The following is a 23,804-nucleotide window of genomic DNA, read 5'->3' on the forward strand; positions in this document are numbered from 1 at the left end:
CGTAATTTCGTTTTCTTGAAGTTGATGGATCCTGGCACGGATCGCCAAAATGTCACGTAAAATAAAAAAAGAAATTAAAAAAAAAAAGAAACTTTATTTTTACTTCGTTTATACACTTATAAGACACTTCTGAGCTCTAGGCGTGACCGTTCGAGACTGAGGCTCTTACAATATTTTTTACTTTCGGTGACATCTGTTTCTTCTTTTGTTTTTCATCCTTCATCATCCCCACCACCCAGCAGGCGCACGCGACCGCTGCCACGCTTCCAGAACATTCGGTGGAAGGACCGTTAGGACACAGATGAACCCTCAGGCACTCCGGCAATATACATTGTCGCCAAGGTCGCCATGTGTAATGTTCAAGTATCGGCTGTCTGGAGAATGTTTAGAAGTGGTCGCCTAAGGTGACATCAGGGCAAAAGAGTTTGGGGTTACAGTGTCCTGGTCTCTGACGTGATTTACGTTACAAGATCATCGGATTCGCGGAGAAAAGTCTTCGTTCGAAGGGTGAGGGAAATTGACGTTGCTGTTAATTGGTCAATTTCCATGTTGGTGGTTAGAAAAAGATATTAGCTGTCCTTGGGGAAAGTTGCTAGCGAGAAGCGTCGTTCGTGGAAGGATAGATTTCTCTTATCTTCCCGTAGTTGAGGCACAGGCCATTTGTCTATTTGAGAGACTTTGTGTAATTGAAATTTAATATTCGTAGCTAATATTCGCCCAGCTAAACATATACTGTGAAGATGCGTTGGCATCTGGCAATCGTCTTACCCGAAGGACAAAGTCTGCGTGTGGCGAGCCACGGGACAGAAATCGTTGAAATGTTTACCGTCGTGCCCCGTCCCAAGTATTTCTTTTAAGGAAAGCTATAGAGTTACTTCATGCCTTTGTTAGATAAAACGTTCATCCCTTGACCGCGACTACGTTCGGCGACCGGTTGTCGCCTCGAGCCCGAGCTCACTATCATAAATTTCGAATAAGTACAGTCGGATCGAATTACAACAGTTTCTTAGTGCGGCTATGATGAAATCTGGATTACAGCACTAAGGGGGTCCTCCCACCGCTCCAAAGGGGAGGCTCCGGTGTTCTTTCATCTCCGACACGGCCATTCTGATTATCACACGTCCTCGGGTGGATCTAAAATATTGGGTTTTCCTAACATTAAACTTGATATAACTGGTATTTTGTTCCTTTATAGTTTAGCTAAATTATATTGTATGGGGACACTGAACACGAGTGCATTGTTGTAATAGGCGTGTATGGAGACACTGAATGCGAGTGCAGTGTATGGAGACACTGAACACGAGTGCATTGATGTAATAGGCGTGTATGGAGACACTGAATGCGAGTGCAGTGTATGGAGACACTGAACACGAGTGCATTGATGTAATAGGCGTGTATGGTGAGGTTGCCAGTATCACGTCGGAAACGCAAGAAATCACGAAACCGATAGATCGCCGGTGATCTTGTGACAACGACCATACCCAAATAAAATAAATAAATAAAAAAATCCTACAATGTTAATATTTATAATCTAATATTAAGATTATTATATTATATCGTATTAATTGTTATATTACAATAGGAAAATTAGAAATCAATCTGGAAATCTACGTGGAAGTTACAAGCGAAGCTCCAAAATAACAACTACGTTAAATATTTTTTGGCAGGAAAATCATTGGGTAGAAACTAGTTTTTATTTAAACGAAAGCCAGTTTTCAATTTCTCCAAAAGCGATACGATTCAAGAATTTTAATCGTTAATAATTCTGATTACGAATAATCATTACGAACGATTCCATTTGTTCCTCGGTCGCTCGATAATAATTTTAGATCATGGGAATTTAATTTGAAACAGTAATCAATGGAAGTGACCTGAATTTTTGTTCGGTTATCGAACAGTGTCCATTATCAAGGAAAACCGAATTTTGCTTTAGCTACCGATAACCATTATCGATGACGAAATTGATTTTCGATTATCGCCAAGCAATATCGATGAAAAAAATATTTTCTAGTCACATTCGCCTATCGTCGATATTTATTGACATTGCTGATAATCGGTTTTCACTGGCAACGTAAAGAAGCCTAATTATAAAACTGATATGTTTTATTAAGCAAACAAAAAGATACGAAAATGTACGAAACAAAGCATAAGATAAAAGATATCACGGCGCAACTGTTAATAAAAATATTCTACTGCGATATCTTTCATCTTATTCGTTTCATATATTTTCATATCTTTTTGTTTGCTCGATAAAACACACAAGTTTTATGAATAACTGCGAACACACGTACTATTGGCTTGTTAACTAGGTGATTGCGAGTTTTGTCATTAGATGATATTGACAAAATTCGCAATCACCTAGTTTCCAACCCAATAATTATCAGTGACGTTAATAACGATTGATAACATAGCCAGTGATAATTGACAATGTAGAGCAAATTTTTGCCATCGATAATGGTCATCGATAACCAAAATAAAATTTTCTCGCCACGGATAACAGTTACTCGTAACAGAAAAAAGAAAAAAAAAAAATATTTTAAAAATCCGGTCATTTATGTTGGTTATTGGTAACCAAAGTGAAATTTCTCTCGTCGATAACGATTACCAGCAATCAAAAAAACTTTAATCCGTTTTAACGGTTATTCGCGATCAAAAATTTTTTAATTAAAAACATCAACCTTCATATCGCAACTTTGGAAACTTCTCTTGTAACAGTTATGATGTCTTGTAATTGTAACATTTATGGCAAATATACATTTAGCGAAAAATTAGTATACAGCATGAATAGAAGTAGTCTTAAACATTACAACTGGTGATAAAGATCGTTTCGCTAAATATCGTGGCTTAACACAGCGAATAATTGACTGCTCAAATATTTTCATCGTCTTTGCGCGACGAATATTTTATGTAACTTCTGGATACGGTTTTGCAGAGAAATTAGAAATTTTAGAAATTTCATAATCACGTATAATCGTGGCTCGTCGTGCTGTTAATGAAGTTTCTAAATATTTCGTGTAATATAGGAAAAGTGAAAAGTTTCTAAGAGTCTTCGAGTATCTTCGTGCGTCTCTGTGTGCGTATAATCGAGCGTCTTTAGATCGCGAACGTAGATCGAGGAAGAAATTGCGCGTCTTTGACCGGTTAGGCGGAGCAAAATTGTACGTTAAGAGATTAAAGACTGACACTTGCCAGGGTTACGAGTCATCTAGAAAAATAAGCTCCCGTAGAATATCACCTGAACGCCAATTTTGTCTCCGACTACGAGCACACGTAGTCCTATTACGCTGTTCTCTAGGGGGAGACGAGTGGAGAGCGAAAGAGAAGGCAGAGAAGAGCTGTCCGAGGAGCATCATATTAGTTTGAGAATTTTCTCATAAAAACAGGCTGAAATTTAAAGTTGATTTGAAAGTAGAGATCGGTTTTAGAAAGGCTACCGGTTCGATTGGATCTCAGGCTGAAAGTTTCATCTACAATTATATCTCAAATATTTGTGCAATTTTATATCTTCTTGCGTGTATTGCGTATGCTAAAAATCCGCAATTTTAATTATCACGTTTCGCACGAGACCAGCATTCGGGCAAATACTTACGAACGAGAATTTATTCAAACAGTATAAATCTTTCGCGTTAAAACTACCTAGAATTTATTTTATAATAATATGGCGTTAATTACCGTCGTTTCGGCACTTGCAATTTTTCGAGAAGAATCGCCTCATGGCGTTGCACAAACGATAAACAATTAACATTGTCGTTATCGAACTCAATTTGTTACGAACTGTCGTCGCATTCGTGCAATTTATATTTAGCATAAATCGTACGCTTAATACAACCTTACGGTTATTAGCAAATTCCTTGTTAGCATATTCCTTATTAACAATTATTTCTAGAAACGAGATAACATTTGCTTGCCGAACTTATCAGAATATTTGTCTCTCGTTCGTTTGCGTTTATTAGCTGAGCGTAATTCTCGCAGTGGTAACGCTTCTCCGGGTTCTCCAGTTGCTGTGTATGATATCGTATAAAAGATAAATGCTTCGGTTAAGAGTAAATTTCGAAAGAAACTATTCGTTAATTTGCCAAGGATTCGTATTCTTCTAATTACACTTGCTAGCCAAGTGTAACTACCACAATCGATGCCAATAGCCCAAGTTCGATCGTAACAGGCGGATCGTTTCTAACTAATTTTACGTAGAACGTTCTGATCGATATTATCGTCGTCCCACTGAACCAGTTGTTCGCGTTTATCGCGTCGCGTCTTAAAATCGGGCAATTGTCTGGTTTGCATGATTCGTTCGACGAACGGTAACGCAGCTGTACGCACAGAAACCGATAAATCGGCTCTACGAACTGATTAGACCTCTCGTATAGAAAGACGGTGTAAATGAACATAAACACGTTTGTACGCGAGAGCCCATAGAAAGGAAATTCCGCGTACGCCGGCAGAAACGACTAGCTTAATTTCAACGACAGCATCGTTTCTGAGAATTGAGCATTCATCGTTAAACATCAAAGCGTTGGCTTTCAGAGATGTACAAGTTTCTGTATGTCACGGTGTACACGTCAAACGTTCCTTGATTCGATGAAATGCAGCCTCTACTTTGCTCGATTTGTCACGGATTAGTTGCACCGTGCAAACAAGGTTTATACTTAGACTTCAAAGTACCAAACATAGATAAAACACAACGCAGGTACGTGTTCTAAACGATGACACGAGCTTCCAAGTTTCCCAAGGAAAAATTGTTTCCCGCTATTTGCGCGGTGGCTCGCGCTGCTATTCCAACGTTCGCAACGGAAAATTTTTTCCAAATGCGCATTACGCGACACTTTCCGAAAGTTTGTTAACGCTGTAACGAGACAGGAATCGCTGCGAGAATTATAACAGTGAAATTTGAAACGAAACCAACAATGCAGATGGAAATTACGTTATTCTGGACATTTACTTGCGAACGTAGTTTATTTAGTATTAGTGAAAAATTAGCACACGGTATGAACAGTAGTTTTAAACGCACTATTAGTCTCAAAAACGATCTCGCTATTTACCGTGGCTTATCGACGTAGCAAACAAAATTGGTTTTTCCAATAATTCGATGATCTTTTTCCCGATACTTGTGTGATACATTTTCAAATCTGTTCCACATTTTGCACGTATAATAATAATAATCAGCATAGTTTTGTCTCGTTACAGCGCCAGTGAAATTTCGAAATTCATCGGTGCGATATACCCAATGGCTTGAGAAAGCGTTCCAACGTTTATCACGGAATGTTTTCACGAATGTGCGATGCGTGTCATGCGAGATATTTGGAAATTTCGCTGGCGCTGTAACGAGACGCGAGTATTGTATTGGAAAAATTTGAAATGGATCGGAAAATGTATATGGAAGTTACAGGACCTTTCTCGAAAATTATCGACAGTTCAAATATCAGGTTGTACAACAAAAGAGTCTTTCGTTTTATAAGAAAATAATAGACGCACGACGTTTCTTGTTTCCTTTATTTTATCGAACTACGTACGTTCCATTTTGTTCTATTAAGGTAAAGACCACGACATTTGACAGATTAGCTGTCGTGTTTATATAAAGATGCATTGTCGTAAAAGACATATTCGTAGAGGAAAGACACTTTTGGGGCAACCTAATATTTGGCTGAACCTGACAAAACTGTACGCTTGTAATAAATAAAAAAAAAGCCTGCTACGCCCTTTCGATCATTTCAGGTCCAGTTATGTGTGGGTCGACCCAATTACGTTCTTACAACGTTAGAGAATACCTTCGTTTTGAAGAAAATGAAAAAAGATCGCACATTTTCGTTTCAATTTTCTTGATTAAACCTCTTCTCCCAACGTTACAAATATGTTTTATTATCGTTAAAATAGGGACAGACTCGAAAGTACAAAAATTGAAGAGTCGCAACTGATGTAACGAACATAATCACGATAGTCGTGTCTCGTTACAGCGTTAACGGGATTTCAAAATGTTTGGCATAATACGCGATCCTACGCAAAATTTCCGCCAGCTCAGTGAAGTTTCGGCTATCCGAGTCTCGTATTATACGATGTGTTTCCAGCTTTCTCCTAACTGCGCGTTTTTTTTTCGAAATTTTAACGCCGGCACCGCGCGAACAAAGTAAGTAGATTAATTGAACTTTTAATCGATCAAATAGTCAACTAAACTGAAACGCACGTACGATGTTAAGTTATCGAAATCAATTTTACGATTTTACCGTACGAACGCCGGTATCATCCGACCTTTCGGTATTTTCCGAGTTTTCTATTGTTCGTGTGATACGCGTCACCTCGGAACGATCAAGATTATTCGAACACTTTCGCAAGCCATAATAAGATTACAGAAAAAAGTACTTGCTGTGAATACACGTTTCATCGGAGGAATCGAAATTTGTACAGGACGAAGTAGCGTCGTTCGAACGAAGCTGCGATAGACTTAAAGTTGGGCTGTACAATTTCTAGATTTATATTAATACTATAGAACGAAAAGACCCAGAGCTCTATGAACGTTCTAAGAGAACGGATCTCCTTCGGCGTAAATGGCGCTCCTTATCGGCGAACGGCTACAATATCCTGAATCTTTCTTTTCGACGGTTTCCACGTCGATCGAGAGAAACTATTCGTCGAAATGGACTATCCGTGGCTGATCTATTACGGTAGAAAGTGAAAAAGAACGTAAACGAAGGAAATGGCCAACATAAAGGACGATAACTGTTAATTTAAACGTAATAGAACGAAAGAATACGACGTATTCGTTAAAGGATATTTAAGACAATTTAAATTAAAATCGATTTTCACACGACGTTCTTCGATTTTTTCCAGAACCAGATTATATCTATGATAACGTTTCGATAATATCGTTTTATGCAAAAGAAAGCCAATTATATGATTGAAAGAAGAAATTTGGATCAACGTATGGATATCCTTCTATTTCGTTGCACGAGTTGCGAATAACCTGTCGAATAATGATAAAGATAGAAACGAATATGACAAAGGCATAACGAAGGAACTAATATTCAGAATTTCGTGCGTTTAATTCCTCGAAAATTGCACTTTTAAACGCATCGGTCTCGCAGTTCAACCTGCCGGGAACAAAGAATTTTATCGGAAACATCGTTCTAACATTTCAATTTTACAAACGTTTCGCTCTGCTTCGTTAAAAGCTGCGCGTATTTGGTAGATAGAAAATTATGCACATACGTTAAAACGTATAACGCGCAACAGGCAAGGATATACGCGTACGCGCTGCAAACGCGTTAAAAGCGAAAAATATCGCTGAAATTATTTTCCCATAATAAAGAAATCGTCGGGCCTCTTACGAATACAAAAGATAATTCGTTAAGATTATAGTGTCTATTAATTTTACCATAACGAGTTTAACAGAGCTTTCGAAACTAAAAGTTTTATCACAGACGATAAACCCTTTGAGTGCTGAATACTCACGGCCTATGTCGTCCATACGGACGACGCGTGTCTAGCGCTGACGATCGCTGTGGACGGAATACTTTTTCGTTAGACTGAACTCTGTTGATTAACTATTCAAAGCGCAAATCGTAATAAGTTATAGTAGTTTAAATGATTAAAATGAAAGAGATTAAATGATTCAAGAGCGTTATTTTTTAGTTATTTTTAATTATTTATTATAAACATTGAAATTTACAGTTAACTAGAATTTGGGTAATAAACTAGAAAACTAAATTTAGTAAATATGTAAAATCCCTAGAGTTCATGTAGGATAGGGATTCTTTTTGTTTTACGGGTAGCACGACAGGCTGTGTTTAACGGAGAGATCGATACGGACGAGCAGTTGAAGAAGTACGTGTTCCCCAGACGGACGGACAGAGAGTTACATTAGAGAGACAGACAAGGTTATAGAATAGTTGTTTAAGATTGTAAAGACTGAAGATTTAAGATTTAAAGACTGAAGAAGAAAGGTCGATAGCTCAGGACGTTCAGGTAAACATTGCACCAAAGACTTATAATTTCCCGTTTAGATAATCATCGTTATTGATTGTTATAGACGCATATTAATTGTTGTTCATTTTTGTATTTTATCAAATCATTTCATAATAAAAAATACTCGATTTTCAGACTTCAGAATCGATCCCTGAATTATCCCATTATTGAACCTTATAAATCGATTTTCGCCACGTCATGCCGCTGAGAGTTAACCTACGCGTCGTCATGACCGAGAACGCGAAAGGGGAGAAGATAGAGAGTATAGAATCTATCAGAGGACCAAAAGACGAAATGTGCTATATTTTCCCCCCGGAATATCAAGAAAGAAAGTACCATCAACAATTATTCAGTTTACCAACAGTGAAAAAGACCGCAAACAGTCTAACCAAGGTAGGCCAATATAGAAATATTAAACTCACAATAGACGATGAGACAGCAGCACTGTATATCGATATGGATTCAAACTTCGTATTCCGAGACATTGTCTTAGAGGAAGCAGAAATAACCTCCACAAGAAAAACAAAGACGGAAATCGAGAAACTCAACCTGGACATGGAAAAACTTCTAGAGACCCTTCAAAGATGAGATAAGAGGGAAATAGAGGAAATAAACTTCAATATAGAACGATTTGAAGGAACTCAGAAAGCCACAAACTGGATATCAGAGTATGAAGAGGAATGCAAAAAATACAAAATGAAAAGCGATGAGGAAAAAGTCAAAGGTTTGAGAAAGTACCTAGGAAAAACAGCAAAAAGGTGGTACCAGACAAATCTATTGAAAACTGGAGGACACAACTGGGAAGATTGGAAAGAAGCATTTCTCAAAGCCTTTAAGAATAAAGGTTGGCCGGCAATACGATATGCTTACAACTTTAAATACCTTTCAGATTCATTCGTAGAATATGCAATAGAGAAAGAACGACTAATATTGGAAGTACAAAGGGAAATGGATGAAGAGGTGAGGATACACCTGATTGTCATTGGATTACCTATCGAAGTCCAGGACAAAATCGAAAGGGAAAATATACAGACAACAAATGACCTAATAGGAATATATTTAAATATATTATGCAAACGTTGGACAACGTTATGTTTTGTTAAGCTAACAGGATACACTAAAAGTACATTATCAAGAAAGGGGATGTGGCCCGTAAGCAAGTATGTTCTTCTAGATATGACCAATCAGACAGTACCTGTGATGCGGTTATCTCGGAAGTATATTACGGAGTCGGTAGAGAGCGTTTCCTGACCTCTCGCCAGGGAGACAATAGATGAGGATTTAAGGGTGTCGAATCGGGATCCATGCAACGCGAAGGCGACTCGTTCCTTCGCCCTTCCTCTTCCTCTTCGCCCGATGTGCTTTCCTCTATGACGATTTGAGGCTCGCCATAGTTTGCCACATTCACATTCGGCCTGTACCATTGTCTTCTCATCTTGATTTAGAAAACTCTCACTTGAACATAAATAAAACGTTTCTTCGTTGAAACCGTATCATAGTGGAGAACGATCGAACAGTACAAAAGAATGAATAAAAATAAGTCACATTTTTATTAATTTTCTTTTGTATCTAAAAACAAATCTGATAGATTCAAAGATACAAGATCTTCCGATCTTCCTTTATTGCACGGACGAGCAGTTGCAGAAGCACGTGTTCCCCAGACGGATGGACAGAGAATTACATTAGAGAGACATACAAGGTTATAGAATAGTTGTTTGAGATTGTGAAGACTGAAGATTTAAGATTTAAAGACTGAAGAAGAAAGATCGGTAGCTCAGGACGTTCAGGTAAACATTGCACCAAAGACTTATAATTTCCCGTTTAGATAATCATCGTTATTGATTGTTATAGACGCATATTAATTGTTGTTCATTTTTATATTTTATCAAATCATTTCATAATAAAAAAAACTCGATTTTCAGACTTCAGAATCGATCCCTGAATTATCGCATTATTGAACCTTATAAATATAACACGAGTTAATAATTTAGTTGTGTGTGAAAAATTAAAAAAAACCCATACATGCGTCCTTAGTCCATGCCGAGCACTTACAGAAAACGCATATATATGTCCTTAGTCCACACCGATAGCTTTCGCCAGACACCTATATGCGCCCACAGCACTCAAAGGGTTAAAACACTGTTCTTTGTATCATTTCCCTATTTATAGTTGCGATATCGGGAATAACTTTAAACCGTTTTAAACGTCGTTTACTCGATTAACTCGCGCGTAACGATATTTGTCGTAGAATCTCGCAAAGAACGTAAAGCACACGTAACGATTCATCGATAAATCGATTAACGACGTTGTTACGATTATCACGAATACACCCGTTAACGATATTTTTTCCATTTTCAGGTTGTTCGCGAATGAAAGGGAATCGTCTCGAGAAAGAAAAATCGCTTATAAGTATTTGAGCACATCGAACTTTCAACGCTCGGTAAGTATTCGTAAAATCCTACAAAAGTATTACAGCCATCTCGATCGTTTAATTCGATTAAAAACATTTTCGTTTTTAGAGAATTTATTCAACGGTAGTCGTTCGATGTACTAGGTTGTCCGAGAAGTTTCTTTCGTTTCATAAAATGGTAATAGTTGAGCAACAATTTCTATTTTATATCATTTTATCGAATTAGGTGCGATCCATTTCCTTATATCTCTATTATTATGTTCGTGCATAATTCGATAAACTAATATAAAAGAAAGGACATCGCGCGTCTATTATTTCTTTATAAAACGAACACAACGTATTAAGTTGCCCGAAAAGTGTCTTTCTTTCGCAAAAAGAATTTTTTACAACAGTGCACCTTCGTACAAACGTGAAAGTAAGTCTGTGAAATATCGCGGTGTTTATCTCAACAGAACAAAACGGATCGTACGTAATTCGACAAAATAATATAAAAGAAAGAACGTGCGTCTATTATTTCCTCATAAAACGAGAGAAACATTTCGGACAACCTAATAGTAGCGGTACAGCAAGAATAATCTTTCAGAGGCGAATCGTATAGAACGGATAAAAAGAAAAAATAGGAAACTAGGAAAGTAGAAAAAAGTCGGAGATTTCATGCGAAAACGGAGAAGCGCACTAGTGCGCGACGAGTTTTCCAAGCGTTTTATCTACGACAAATGCAAACACCATTTGGCTGAACATCTGACAGCACAGGCGGTATGACCCATGTTGAACCATGTTGATCGAAACGACGAAAGGTCACGCGTTAGCCTGCGTTGACAAAACGGTGCCACTTGAATGGAATCATGCGATTTCTCTTACCGTATCGTCGTTTGATCCTTCCGTCGATTCTAATGGAAAATTGAAATTTCATTTCTGTTGCTTCTTAACAACACGACATAACGAGAAATCGAACGACTCGTTGTTATTTCATTTCGCTCTATCTCCTCGTTTTATTTATACATCTTTTGAAAAGCTATCGTCGATAGCGTTTTTAAACAGTTAACCGCGTTTCATGAATTAAACACGTCGAGAAAAATGTTAATCTCGGTATGTTTCATCTGTCGTATAATATAAAACATTACCATTTACCATAAAAATTCCAAATTTTAGTAAGAAGCGCTAAGAATGTTATTTAGTGGTACGTTCGCTTTGTCAGTAAAACTGAAAAATTTGATTTGTTCCTTTGTTATATCGGTTATTCCCTGTACAACGTATTCCTTTTTATAAACTCAGTTGATTATTTTCACCGATATATCGGCTATGCCCGAATTGTTTACGCAATTTTGTCTGCTTGCAAATTGAGTGGATGTTTTACTGCGTGTGTCCGGTATTCCCCGATAACGATCGAAATATAATACAGAAAATATAATGCGATTCAGTTTTTTCGTCGAAGGTGTGTTGAATAAATTATCGAATATGCAATTCCACGAACACGAGCTTCGAAAGTTGCTCCACCATCTACGAGTTCAACCGTAAAACCTACGCTTCCTATCAAAAAACATTTCCCCAATTTTATACCAGTTATATCATTGATCGAATCCACTTCACGTTGCTGGTGTTAGATTTGCGAAGTGCCACTTTGTGCGATATTCTGTTTCGAGAAATACCACACTGGGAGGATCCACTGAATTTCTTCTATCTTTTCACATTTTTCTTGTTTACGAATTTTATTATTTTGTTACAATTTTAACATTTTATGTGGGAAATAATTCATTTTTTCGAAGAAAAATGTAAGCCATCGTCATTTTGGTTTAACGTCGTCGTAAAACTTATAACAGGAACACGTAACACATTTTCTTTGTGTTCGACGTGTATACTCGTCGTCGTTTATTTTTATTTGCATTTTATTCACGTTGATTTCTAAAACTAAATTCCACGGTTAACTGGTTAACAGTACATCGCGCTTCGTGAATATTTCAATTCACTCTTCTATGCTAAGGAATCGTACCAGTCATCTGATGCGTCATTCGTCTATCATGTGACACGGACGAAGAAAGGAAGAATTTCTCGAGATTTTACGCAGAACGAAAATTTGTTTTTCGATATACGCTACAATTTTCAGACACTCCTGCTCGGACAGCCGAGGAGGACGGACGTGTCTAGACGGTCGTCCTCTCCAGGTATAAGTGAATAGTGAAAAAGTGCTCCAAAGTAATAGTGCTGCAAAGTGATAGTGAGGAGGAAATAAAATAACAATGCAGATACCAACTATAAACATAGCAACAAAAGGAGAAACATATTATATAAAAACCAAACAAACCAACATGGAGACAGAAGAAACAAAAGAGCATCGGGGACAGGAAGATAGCAATTCAGAACATGAAGGATACTACCAGGATGAAAGCTGGAAGCCAGTGAAGGCTAGCAAAAAACGTAAAACAACCACAGACACAAGTGCCATAGGAAACCCAGTCACAGAAAAGCAGCGATGGCTGCAAGAATTACCACTAAGTAACTCCTTCAACTCACTAACTGAAGAAATAGACTCTGACCCCGTAAGTAAAACCATTACCCAAACAAACCATATTACAAAACCACCACCAATCTTTGTCGAGGCCCAAATAATAGACCCGCTCATTGATCTACTAAATAATCTAGAAGAGAAAAACAATTACACAATAAAGCAAACAAAATTGGATCAAGTAAAAATTCAAACAAACACACCAGAATCATTTAGGAAAGTTATAAAAGCATTAAAAGAAAAAAATGCCATCTACCACACTTATCAGCTTAAAACTGAAAGGAGCTATAAAATTGTCATAAGAGGATTGCATCCTAAAACCAACGTACATAAACTAAGCGATGAGTTAGCTAAAATTGGACATCAAACTAGAACAATAAACAATATAACAAGATTCGACACTAAGCAACCACTACCACTATTCTTAATAGAACTTGAACCCAGAATCAATAACAAGGAAATATATGATATCAAACAAATACTAAACACAATAGTAACAGTCGAACCACCACGACACAAAAAAGATATACCTCAATGCATTCGGTGTCAACAATACGGACACACTAAAAACTACTGCAACAGAAGCCCAGCCTGCGTCAAGTGCGCAAAAAATCACTTAACTGCACACTGCCCATATTCAGGAAAAATAGAAAAAGTTAAATGCTTCAACTGTAACGGTAACCACCCAGCCAGCTATAAAGGCTGTGAAGTAAGAAAACAACTACAACGAAAACTGTTCCCGCCCCTACGAAGCAGGACAAGCACTAACACACAAGCCCATCATGACAGCACAAAACCTGAAACATTACCAAATACAGAGCAAGCAATAAACACCAAACCTATCAGCACCAACACCATTGGTGGTCTAAGCTATGCTCAAGTAACCAGCCAACCAACACACACACATAACCAATACCACAGCAATAGTAACAACGACACTGCAGAAATCAAAGAACTGCTCAAACAATCCATAAAGAACACCGAAATGCTAACCAGAATGATAAGCGAACAAAATGCAGTACTCAAACAGCAAACTCAACAAATCACAGTCATGCTACAACTAGTTACAAACGTGCTAAGCAAAAAATAAAAACGGACACTCTAAAAATAGCAGCCTGGAACTCAAACGGCCTACAACAACGGGCCCTCGAAACTAAAACATTCATATACAATAATAATATAGACATATTACTTGTCTCAGAAACACACTTCACTACAAAAAGCTATTTGAAAATACCATACTACACCATATATGATACCAAACACCCCTCAGGAAAAGCTCACGGAGGGACAGCAGTGATAGTCAGAAACGATATCAAACATTATCTTCACAGCCAAGTTAACAAAGAATATTTACAAGCAACCACTGTTACAGTTCAAACTAGCAGCAACTACTTCCAGTTGTCGGCAGTATACGTGCCTCCGCGACACAAAATAACAACACAAATGTGGGAAGAATACTTCCAGGACCTAGGGGACAAGTACATCGCAGCGGGAGACTACAACTCAAAGCACACGCTCTGGGGATCAAGAAACATTACACCTCGAGGTAGAACACTGGAAAAATACATTAGAAATAATAACCTCAATATATTATCCACAGGAACACCGACACATTGGCCGACTGACCTGAACAAAAAACCAGATCTTCTGGACTTTGCAGTTACAAGGGGACTAAACACAAATAAACTAAAAATAACACCCAACCTCGAGCTCAGCTCCGATCATACACCCATAATAATTGAATACAGAAACAAACCAATTCACTATAGCAAACCAGAAACACTATGCAATAAAACCACCAATTGGCAAACTTTCAAAGAAATAATAGAAAGCAAAATAAACTGCAACATCCCGTTAAAAACCCCTGAACACATAGAACAGGCCGTAGCAACATTGACAGCAACTATTCAGGAAGCAGCAAGGACAACCACTACTCCCGAACCAACCAGCAGACAAACAATAACAATACCGCAAGAAATACTCGACAAAATCAAAGAAAAAAGAAAAGCAAAAGCAAAATGGCAAAAATACAGAACCCGATAAAACAAAAAACACTTAAACAAACTTGCAAAGGAAATAAAAAACAAAATAAAGGAGCACAACGATAACGAATTCTCAAAGTTCATAGGGACACTCTCCACACACGAGAACACCAACTATTCACTATGGAAAGCCACGAAAAAAATAAGGAAGCCAATAATACCCGTCCCGGCAATCAGAAAAGCAGATAACACATGGGCAAGAAGCAACGAAGAACAAGCTGAAGAATTCTCCAACCACCTCTACAACACATTCACACCACACATTACCGACAACAGCAACCTCAAAAGTCATACGGAGGAGGATCTACAAACCACTGCTACCACAGCCGACAAGGAATACACCATACCTAAAACATCGGCACAAGAAATTAGAAACATAATTGATAAAACAAAAAACAACAAAGCGCCAGGAATCGACCTAATTAATGGTAAAATCTTAAAAAACCTTCCGCCAAAAGCAATAAGACTAATAACAGTAATATTCAACGCAATTCTAAGAATTCAATACTTCCCCAAACCATGGAAATTAGCACAGATCAAAATGTTACATAAACCAGGCAAAGACCCGCACCAAACTGCATCTTACAGACCAATATCACTGCTTCCAGTATTTTCCAAAATACTGGAAAAGATAATATACGACCGCATAAAACCAATAATAGAGACAAAAAAACTAATACCGGATCACCAATTTGGTTTCAGAAACAAACACTCCACGATAGAGCAAATGCACAGGCTTATAAACGAAATAATAGTAGCACTAGAAAACAAGGAATACTGCACAGCCCTCTTCATAGACATAGAAAAAGCATTCGATAAAATTAACCATGAAAGTCTACTACAAACAATTAGGAAACAATTCCCGGAGCAAATACACCACTTAATAAAATCCTACCTAAGCTGCAGAACCTTCGTAATAAAAATCAAGGACACACATTCTCAAGTTAAAGACATCAAGGCCGGGGTACCACAAGGAAGCGTCCTAGGCCCAATACTATACACATTATACACGGCGAACATACCAACAACTACCAACAGCACAGTATTGACATTCGCGGACGACACAGCTATACTAGTCAGGCATACTAACCCAGAAACGGCAGTCAAAATACTACAAGAACACATCGTAAAAATAGAAAATTGGCTACGAGAAAAACAAATAAAAGCAAACCCCAATAAATGCAACCATATTACATTCACGCTACGGAAAAAGACACCACCAAACATCCTATTGAACGGCACGCATATAACGCAAACAAAGCATGTCAAATACCTAGGACTCCACTTAGATCAAAAACTCACCTGGAAACTACACATCAAATCAATAGTAGAAAAAATACAGAAAACAAGAAGACAAATGCATTGGCTAACAAGCCGAAAATCCAAACTAAGCACAGAAAACAAGTTAAAAATATATAAAACGATCATAAAACCAATCTGGACGTACGGAATACCACTATGGGGGACGGCAGCAATGAGCCATATAAACAAAATAGAGGTAATACAGGCTAAAATCCTCAGGACAATAGTAAACGGACCTTGGTACGTCAGAAACGAAGATATACGAAGGGACCTGGGAATGCCAACGGTCAAGGAAGAAATCAACAGATACTCCGAGAAATACAAATTAAGAATAGCAACACACATAAACCGGCTAGCTGCGGAAACATACAAAATCACAAATATGGACAGAAGACTAAAAAGGAAGCACCCAGCAGACCTTATAAAGGACACAACCTAAGAAACACGAGGATGGTACCCCGCTGGGGATAGCCACCAACATGCTAATTTAACCGTTAAAAAATTCCACCAAATGTCCAAATTGGACAAATTGTGAATTTTAATAAATAAAAAAAAAAAAAAAAAAACATATATAATGTATAATCTATAAACAGAGCTATTTTTTCAGATCAGAAGGTACGATCAATCTTTTTCTTTAAATATATTATGCAATAATATAATAACGTTGGACAACGTTATGTTTTGTTAAGCTAACAGGATACACTAAAAATACATTATCAAGAAAGGGGATGTGGCCCGGAAGCAAGTATGTTCTTCTAGATATGACCATCAGACAGTACCTGTGATGCGGTTATCCCGGAAGTACATTGCGGAGTCGGTAGAGAGCGTTTCCTGACCTCTCGCCAGGGAGACAATAGACGAGGATTTAAGGGTGTCGAATCGGGATCCATGCAACGCGGAGGCGACTCGTTCCTTCGCCCTTCCTCTTCCTCTTCGCCCGATGTGCTTTCCTCTATGACGATTTGAGGCTCGCCATAGTTTGCCACATTCACATTCGGCCTGTACCATTGTCTTCTCATCTTGATTTAGAAAACTCTCACTTGAACATAAATAAAACGTTTCTTCGTTGAAACCGTATCATAGTGGAGAACGATCGAACAGTACAAAAGAATGAATAAAAATAAGTCACATTTTTATTAATTTTCTTTTGTATCTAAAAACAAATCTGATAGATTCAAAGATACAAGATCTTTGAAAATATCGTATGGAATTTAATACTAATTTAGTGTGCAATTAAAAAATTACTATACTATTTTATTTCTCCTATATACATGTTGGAGATAAAAGGACATCGGGGCCTTTCTTTTGGAATTTTTGGGAAGACCCCCAATACTTTAGTCTAGACTTTTTATTATAGCTGCACTTAAATAATAAAACTCAGAAGTAGTTGTTTATGATTTAATCCGACTATGTTTACCCGAGATTTATGACAGTAGGCTTGGGCTCGAAGTGACACAACTGGTCGCTAAACGTAGCCACGGTCATGGCATGGACGTTTTTACCTAACAAAGCTATGGCGTAATTGTATAGATCTCCTTAAAAATATAGTTGACCCGAGGGGTACAGAGACGAGTATATAAGTGCAGTTCCATTTGGACTGAGGGAGTTCTACTTATACTGTAGACAAGTAAGTTGAGTTACACTTGAATTGTGGACAAGTAAGCTCAGTACGACTTAGACTTTGGAAGAAGACGTATTTGTTATCCCTTTGACCGTGGATTCGTTATTGAACCTAAGATCATTGTCATTGGCATCTCGAGTATCTAATTGCCACGGTTACTTGTCAAACTCTGTACCATATCGGTACTGTAATCATATCGGTACCAGTAAATATCATCCATATCGTATAACAACAATGGTTAATCCAAATGAAGATTCGTTACACGCCCCTAATCACAATGAGAACTCGAGATATATGTATTTTTCTTTTCTTTTTGCTTAAAAGATTTCCTGTTTATTGTCACATTAGAATGTCAGATTCTTTTGGCACAGGAAGGCTTCGTAAATATCAGAAGGAATATAACGTGGAAAAATGTTGTTTTATTTTTAAAGTTCTACGCTTCGCTACTTTTTTCCTAGTACGTTCGCTTTAGCAATAACACTGACTTTTTCGCCTGTTAAAAACGGATTACGCAGACGCGCTCACGCAGCACGTGCCCAGAGCGAATGTTGCGAGTCGATATTTTCTTTTGCGAATCGCTCTCGTTATTTTTTTTTTTTTTTTATTTATTTATTAAAATTCACAATTTGTCCAATTTGGACATTTGGTGGAATTTTTTAACGGTTAAATTAGCATGTTGGTGGCTATCCCCAGCGGGGTACCATCCTCGTGTTTCTTAGGTTATGTCCTTTATAAGGTCTGCTGGGTGCTTCCTTTTTAGTCTTCTGTCCATATTTGTGATTTTGTATGTTTCCGCAGCTAGCCGGTTTATGTGTGTTGCTACTCTTAATTTGTATTTCTCGGAGTATCTGTTGATTTCTTCCTTGACCGTTGGCATTCCCAGGTCCCTTCGTATATCTTCGTTTCTGACGTACCAAGGTCCGTTTACTATTGTCCTGAGGATTTTAGCCTGTATTACCTCTATTTTGTTTATATGGCTCATTGCTGCCGTCCCCCATAGTGGTATTCCGTACGTCCAGATTGGTTTTATGATCGTTTTATATATTTTTAACTTATTTTCTGTGCTTAGTTTGGATTTTCGGCTTGTTAGCCAATGCATTTGTCTTCTTGTTTTCTGTATTTTTTCTACTATTGATTTGATGTGTAGTTTCCAGGTGAGTTTTTGATCTAAGTGGAGTCCTAGGTATTTGACATGCTTTGTTTGCGTTATATGCGTGCCGTTCAATAGGATGTTTGGTGGTGTCTTTTTCCGTAGCGTGAATGTAATATTTTTTTTTTTTTTTATTTATTTATTTATTAAAATTCACAATTTGTCCAATTTGGACATTTGGTGGAATTTTTTAACGGTTAAATTAGCATGTTGGTGGCTACCCCCAGCGGGGTACCATCCTCGTGTTTCTTAGGTTGTGTCCTTTATAAGGTCTGCTGGGTGCTTCCTTTTTAGTCTTCTGTCCATATTTGTGATTTTGTATGTTTCCGCAGCTAGCCGGTTTATGTGTGTTGCTATTCTTAATTTGTATTTCTCGGAGTATCTGTTGATTTCTTCCTTGACCGTTGGCATTCCCAGGTCCCTTCGTATATCTTCGTTTCTGACGTACCAAGGTCCGTTTACTATTGTCCTGAGGATTTTAGCCTGTATTACCTCTATTTTGTTTATATGGCTCATTGCTGCCGTCCCCCATAGTGGTATTCCGTACGTCCAGATTGGTTTTATGATCGTTTTATATATTTTTAACTTGTTTTCTGTGCTTAGTTTGGATTTTCGGCTTGTTAGCCAATGCATTTGTCTTCTTGTTTTCTGTATTTTTTCTACTATTGATTTGATGTGTAGTTTCCAGGTGAGTTTTTGATCTAAGTGGAGTCCTAGGTATTTGACATGCTTTGTTTGCGTTATATGCGAGCCATTCAATAGGATGTTTGGTGGTGTCTTTTTCCGTAGCGTGAATGTAATATGGTTGCATTTATTGGGGTTTGCTTTTATTTGTTTTTCTCGTAGCCAATTTTCTATTTTTACGATGTGTTCTTGTAGTATTTTGACTGCCGTTTCTGGGTTAATATGCCTGACTAGTATAGCTGTGTCGTCCGCGAATGTCAATACTGTGCTGTTGGTAGTTGTTGGTATGTTCGCCGTGTATAATGTGTATAGTATTGGGCCTAGGACGCTTCCTTGTGGTACCCCGGCCTTGATGTCTTTAACTTGAGAATGTGTGTCCTTGATTTTTATTACGAAGGTTCTGCAGCTTAGGTAGGATTTTATTAAGTGGTGTATTTGCTCCGGGAATTGTTTCCTAATTGTTTGTAGTAGACTTTCATGGTTAATTTTATCGAATGCTTTTTCTATGTCTATGAAGAGGGCTGTGCAGTATTCCTTGTTTTCTAGTGCTACTATTATTTCGTTTATTAGCCTGTGCATTTGCTCTATCGTGGAGTGTTTGTTTCTGAAACCAAATTGGTGATCCGGTATTAGTTTTTTTGTCTCTATTATTGGTTTTATGCGGTCGTATATTATCTTTTCCAGTATTTTGGAAAATACTGGAAGCAGTGATATTGGTCTGTAAGATGCAGTTTGGTGCGGGTCTTTGCCTGGTTTATGTAACATTTTGATCTGTGCTAATTTCCATGGTTTGGGGAAGTATTGAATTCTTAGAATTGCGTTGAATATTACTGTTATTAGTCTTATTGCTTTTGGCGGAAGGTTTTTTAAGATTTTACCATTAATTAGGTCGATTCCTGGCGCTTTGTTGTTTTTTGTTTTATCAATTATGTTTCTAATTTCTTGTGCCGATGTTTTAGGTATGGTGTATTCCTTGTCGGCTGCGGTAGCAGTGGTTTGTGGATCCTCCTCCGTATGACTTTTGAGGTTGCTGTTGTTGGTAATGTGTGGTGTGAATGTGTTGTAGAGATGGTTGGAGAATTCTTCAGCTTGTTCTTCGTTGCTTCTTGCCCATGTGTTATCTGCTTTTCTGATTGCCGGGACGGGTATTATTGGCTTCCTTATTTTTTTCGTGGCTTTCCATAGTGAATAGTTGGTGTTCTCGTGTGTGGAGAGTGTCCCTATGAACTTTGAGAATTCGTTATCGTTGTGCTCCTTTATTTTGTTTTTTATTTCCTTTGCAAGTTTGTTTAAGTGTTTTTTGTTTTCTCGGGTTCTGTATTTTTGCCATTTTGCTTTTGCTTTTCTTTTTTCTTTGATTTTGTCAAGTATTTCTTGCGGTATTGTTATTGTTTGTCTGCTGGTTGGTTCGGGAGTAGTGGTTGTCCTTGCTGCTTCCTGAATAGTTGCTGTCAATGTTGCTACTGCCTGTTCTATGTGTTCAGGAGTTTTTAACGGGATGTTGCAGTTTATTTTGCTTTCTATTATTTCTTTGAAAGTTTGCCAATTGGTGGTTTTATTGCATAGTGTTTCTGGTTTGCTATAGTGAATTGGTTTGTTTCTGTATTCAATTATTATGGGTGTATGATCGGAGCTGAGCTCGAGGTTGGATGTTATTTTTAGTTTATTTGTGTTTAGTCCCCTTGTAACTGCAAAGTCCAGAAGATCTGGTTTTTTGTTCAGGTCAGTCGGCCAATGTGTCGGTGTTCCTGTGGATAATATATTGAGGTTATTATTTCTAATGTATTTTTCCAGTGTTCTACCTCGAGGTGTAATGTTTCTTGATCCCCAGAGCGTGTGCTTTGAGTTGTAGTCTCCTGCTGCGATGTACTTGTCCCCTAGGTCCTGGAAGTATTCTTCCCACATTTGTGTTGTTATTTTGTGTCGCGGAGGCACGTATACTGCTGACAACTGGAAGTGGTTGCTGCTAGTTTGAACTGTAACAGTGGTTGCTTGTAAATATTCTTTGTTAACTTGGCTGTGTCCTCAGTGACCATCCAGTTGCTGCTGAGTGCCGAGACGTGCAGACGTGTGCCCAGTGCCCTGTGAAGTTCACAAAACTCCACGTGACGCCCATCTGTCGAAAGCGAATCCAACTAACCTAGCCAGGGGTCAACAGCCTCTCGACTAGTTCTTTCACACTGAATTAACTAGCTCGATGATGGCTCTATCATTTCCAACAGGCTCCCCGGAGCTAAATTATAACACCGCCATTTTTCCTCCCCCGTGGCAAGAGGGCAACACATCTATCCTGGTAAACGACCATCACACGAAAAAACGAAAGCTCGAACCAACCAAGACAAATGTAAACAAGAGTCAAACTAAACCATCAGCCAGCCAGGTGACCACCTACAATAGATTTTCAATACTGGAGTCCACGGAAGACTCCATGATTACAACCGAAAAGGTAAACAACCTCCATAATCAAAGAATTCCCCCTCCCCCACCGATATTCATAAACGACGTAATCGACATTCAGTCAATGATTAAGACTATCGAAAAAGAAATCAGCAAAGAGGACTACAAGTTAAAGATTAACAACAACCACGTGAAAATACTGCCGACCCACCCAGACGCCTATAGAAAGTTAACCAAGCTATTAAAAACATTAAACGCTAAATTCCACACATACCAGCTCAAACAAGAAAGACCATTTCGAGTGGTGCTACGCAACATCCATCACTCAGTTGATCTAGACGAACTAAAGTGCGAACTGTCAAACCACGGCCACGAAGTAACTAATATCAGCAACATTAAGCACAGAATCACAAAAAACCCACTATCCTTATTCTTTATAGACTTAAAACAAAAAACAAACAACAAAGAAATCTACAATATCAATCGGCTGATGAACTCCATAGTTAAGTTCGAGCCACCTCTTGTAAAGAAAGAAATAATACAATGCAAAAGGTGCCAAAGGTACGGCCACACGCAGAAATACTGCAATCACAACTTCCGGTGCGTAAAATGTGCAGGTAATCACCCCACTGACCAATGCACTAAACCCCCGGAAACCCCCGCCAAGTGTATCCACTGTCAAGGAGAGCATCCTGCGAACTACAAAGGATGCTCAGCCTACAAATCGCTACATAATATAAGGTATCCAAAACTGAGACCCAAGGACACAAACATACAAGAACCTAAACCCCAAAAACTCACCTCACCAACAGTATCCTATGCGAAGGCAACGCAAGGAAACGTATACAACTCGAAAACACACAGTGTACACACAGAAAATAGAATTCCCACCCCACAAAGCACAGACAACTTTACCAGACTCGAAAAACTTATCGAGAAGCAAACTGAGCAAATTAACAACTTGCTGTCACTACTCACACTCTTCATGGACAAATTCATAAGCACAGAAGCAAAATAAAACCAATGCGAATAGCTCTGTGGAACGCCAACGGTCTAGCTCAGCACAAATCTGAGCTAGAACTATTCTTAAAACAACAACAAATCGATGTGATGCTCATATCCGAAACCCATTTCACCGACAAAAACTACCTCAAAATACACGGCTTCAACTTCTACCACACCCGACACCCCAGCGGAAAGGCTCACGGCGGCACCGGAATCATAATCAAGTCAAACATCAAACACTACGAACTTCCACCATTCCAGAAAGACTACCTCCAAGCAACAAACGTAGCAATAGAAGACTGTCATGGTACAATCACCACCTCAGCTGTATACTGCCCTCCCAGACACTCCATCGCCAAAGAAGACTTCGACCACTTCCTGGACACCCTGGGCAACAGATGCATAGCCGGAGGAGACTACAACGCTAAACACACCCAATGGGGTAGCAGACTGGTTACAGTAAGAGGCAAAAACCTCCTCAACAGCATAATATCCAACAACCTCAACTACCTTACCACATACGAACCCACACACTGGCCCACCGACACAAACAAAATACCCGATCTCCTTGATTTCTTCATAACTAAAAATATCTCGCCAAGACACGTCCTAATCAATTCCTCGGCTGATCTCTCCTCTGATCATTCCCCCGTGATAGTAACAGTCAGTTCAACTATCATCGAGAATACACCTAATGGCTCCATTCATAACCAACACACCAACTGGCAGCT

At 38.4% G+C, this 23,804-nt stretch overlaps 1 protein-coding gene across 2 annotated transcripts in view; it reads left to right on the forward strand.

Moving 5' to 3' along the window:
• The first annotated feature begins 7,942 nt into the window (after positions 1-7,942).
• Positions 7,943-23,804, forward strand: part of LOC125387211 — a 28,963-nt gene continuing 13,101 nt past the window's right edge. The window contains exons 1-3 of one of the 2 annotated variants that reach the window (XM_048414673.1): positions 7,943-7,956; positions 8,092-9,743; positions 10,315-10,396. The gene's annotated coding sequence lies outside the window, so the exon portion shown is untranslated. Of the gene's footprint in view, positions 7,957-8,091; positions 9,744-10,314; positions 10,397-23,804 lie in introns of those variants that run through there. The other variant, XM_048414671.1, reaches the window with a different exon arrangement.

This window comes from Bombus terrestris, chromosome 3 (assembly GCF_910591885.1).
Source record: "Bombus terrestris chromosome 3, iyBomTerr1.2, whole genome shotgun sequence".
In the NCBI taxonomy this organism is placed as follows: domain Eukaryota; kingdom Metazoa; phylum Arthropoda; class Insecta; order Hymenoptera; family Apidae; genus Bombus; species Bombus terrestris.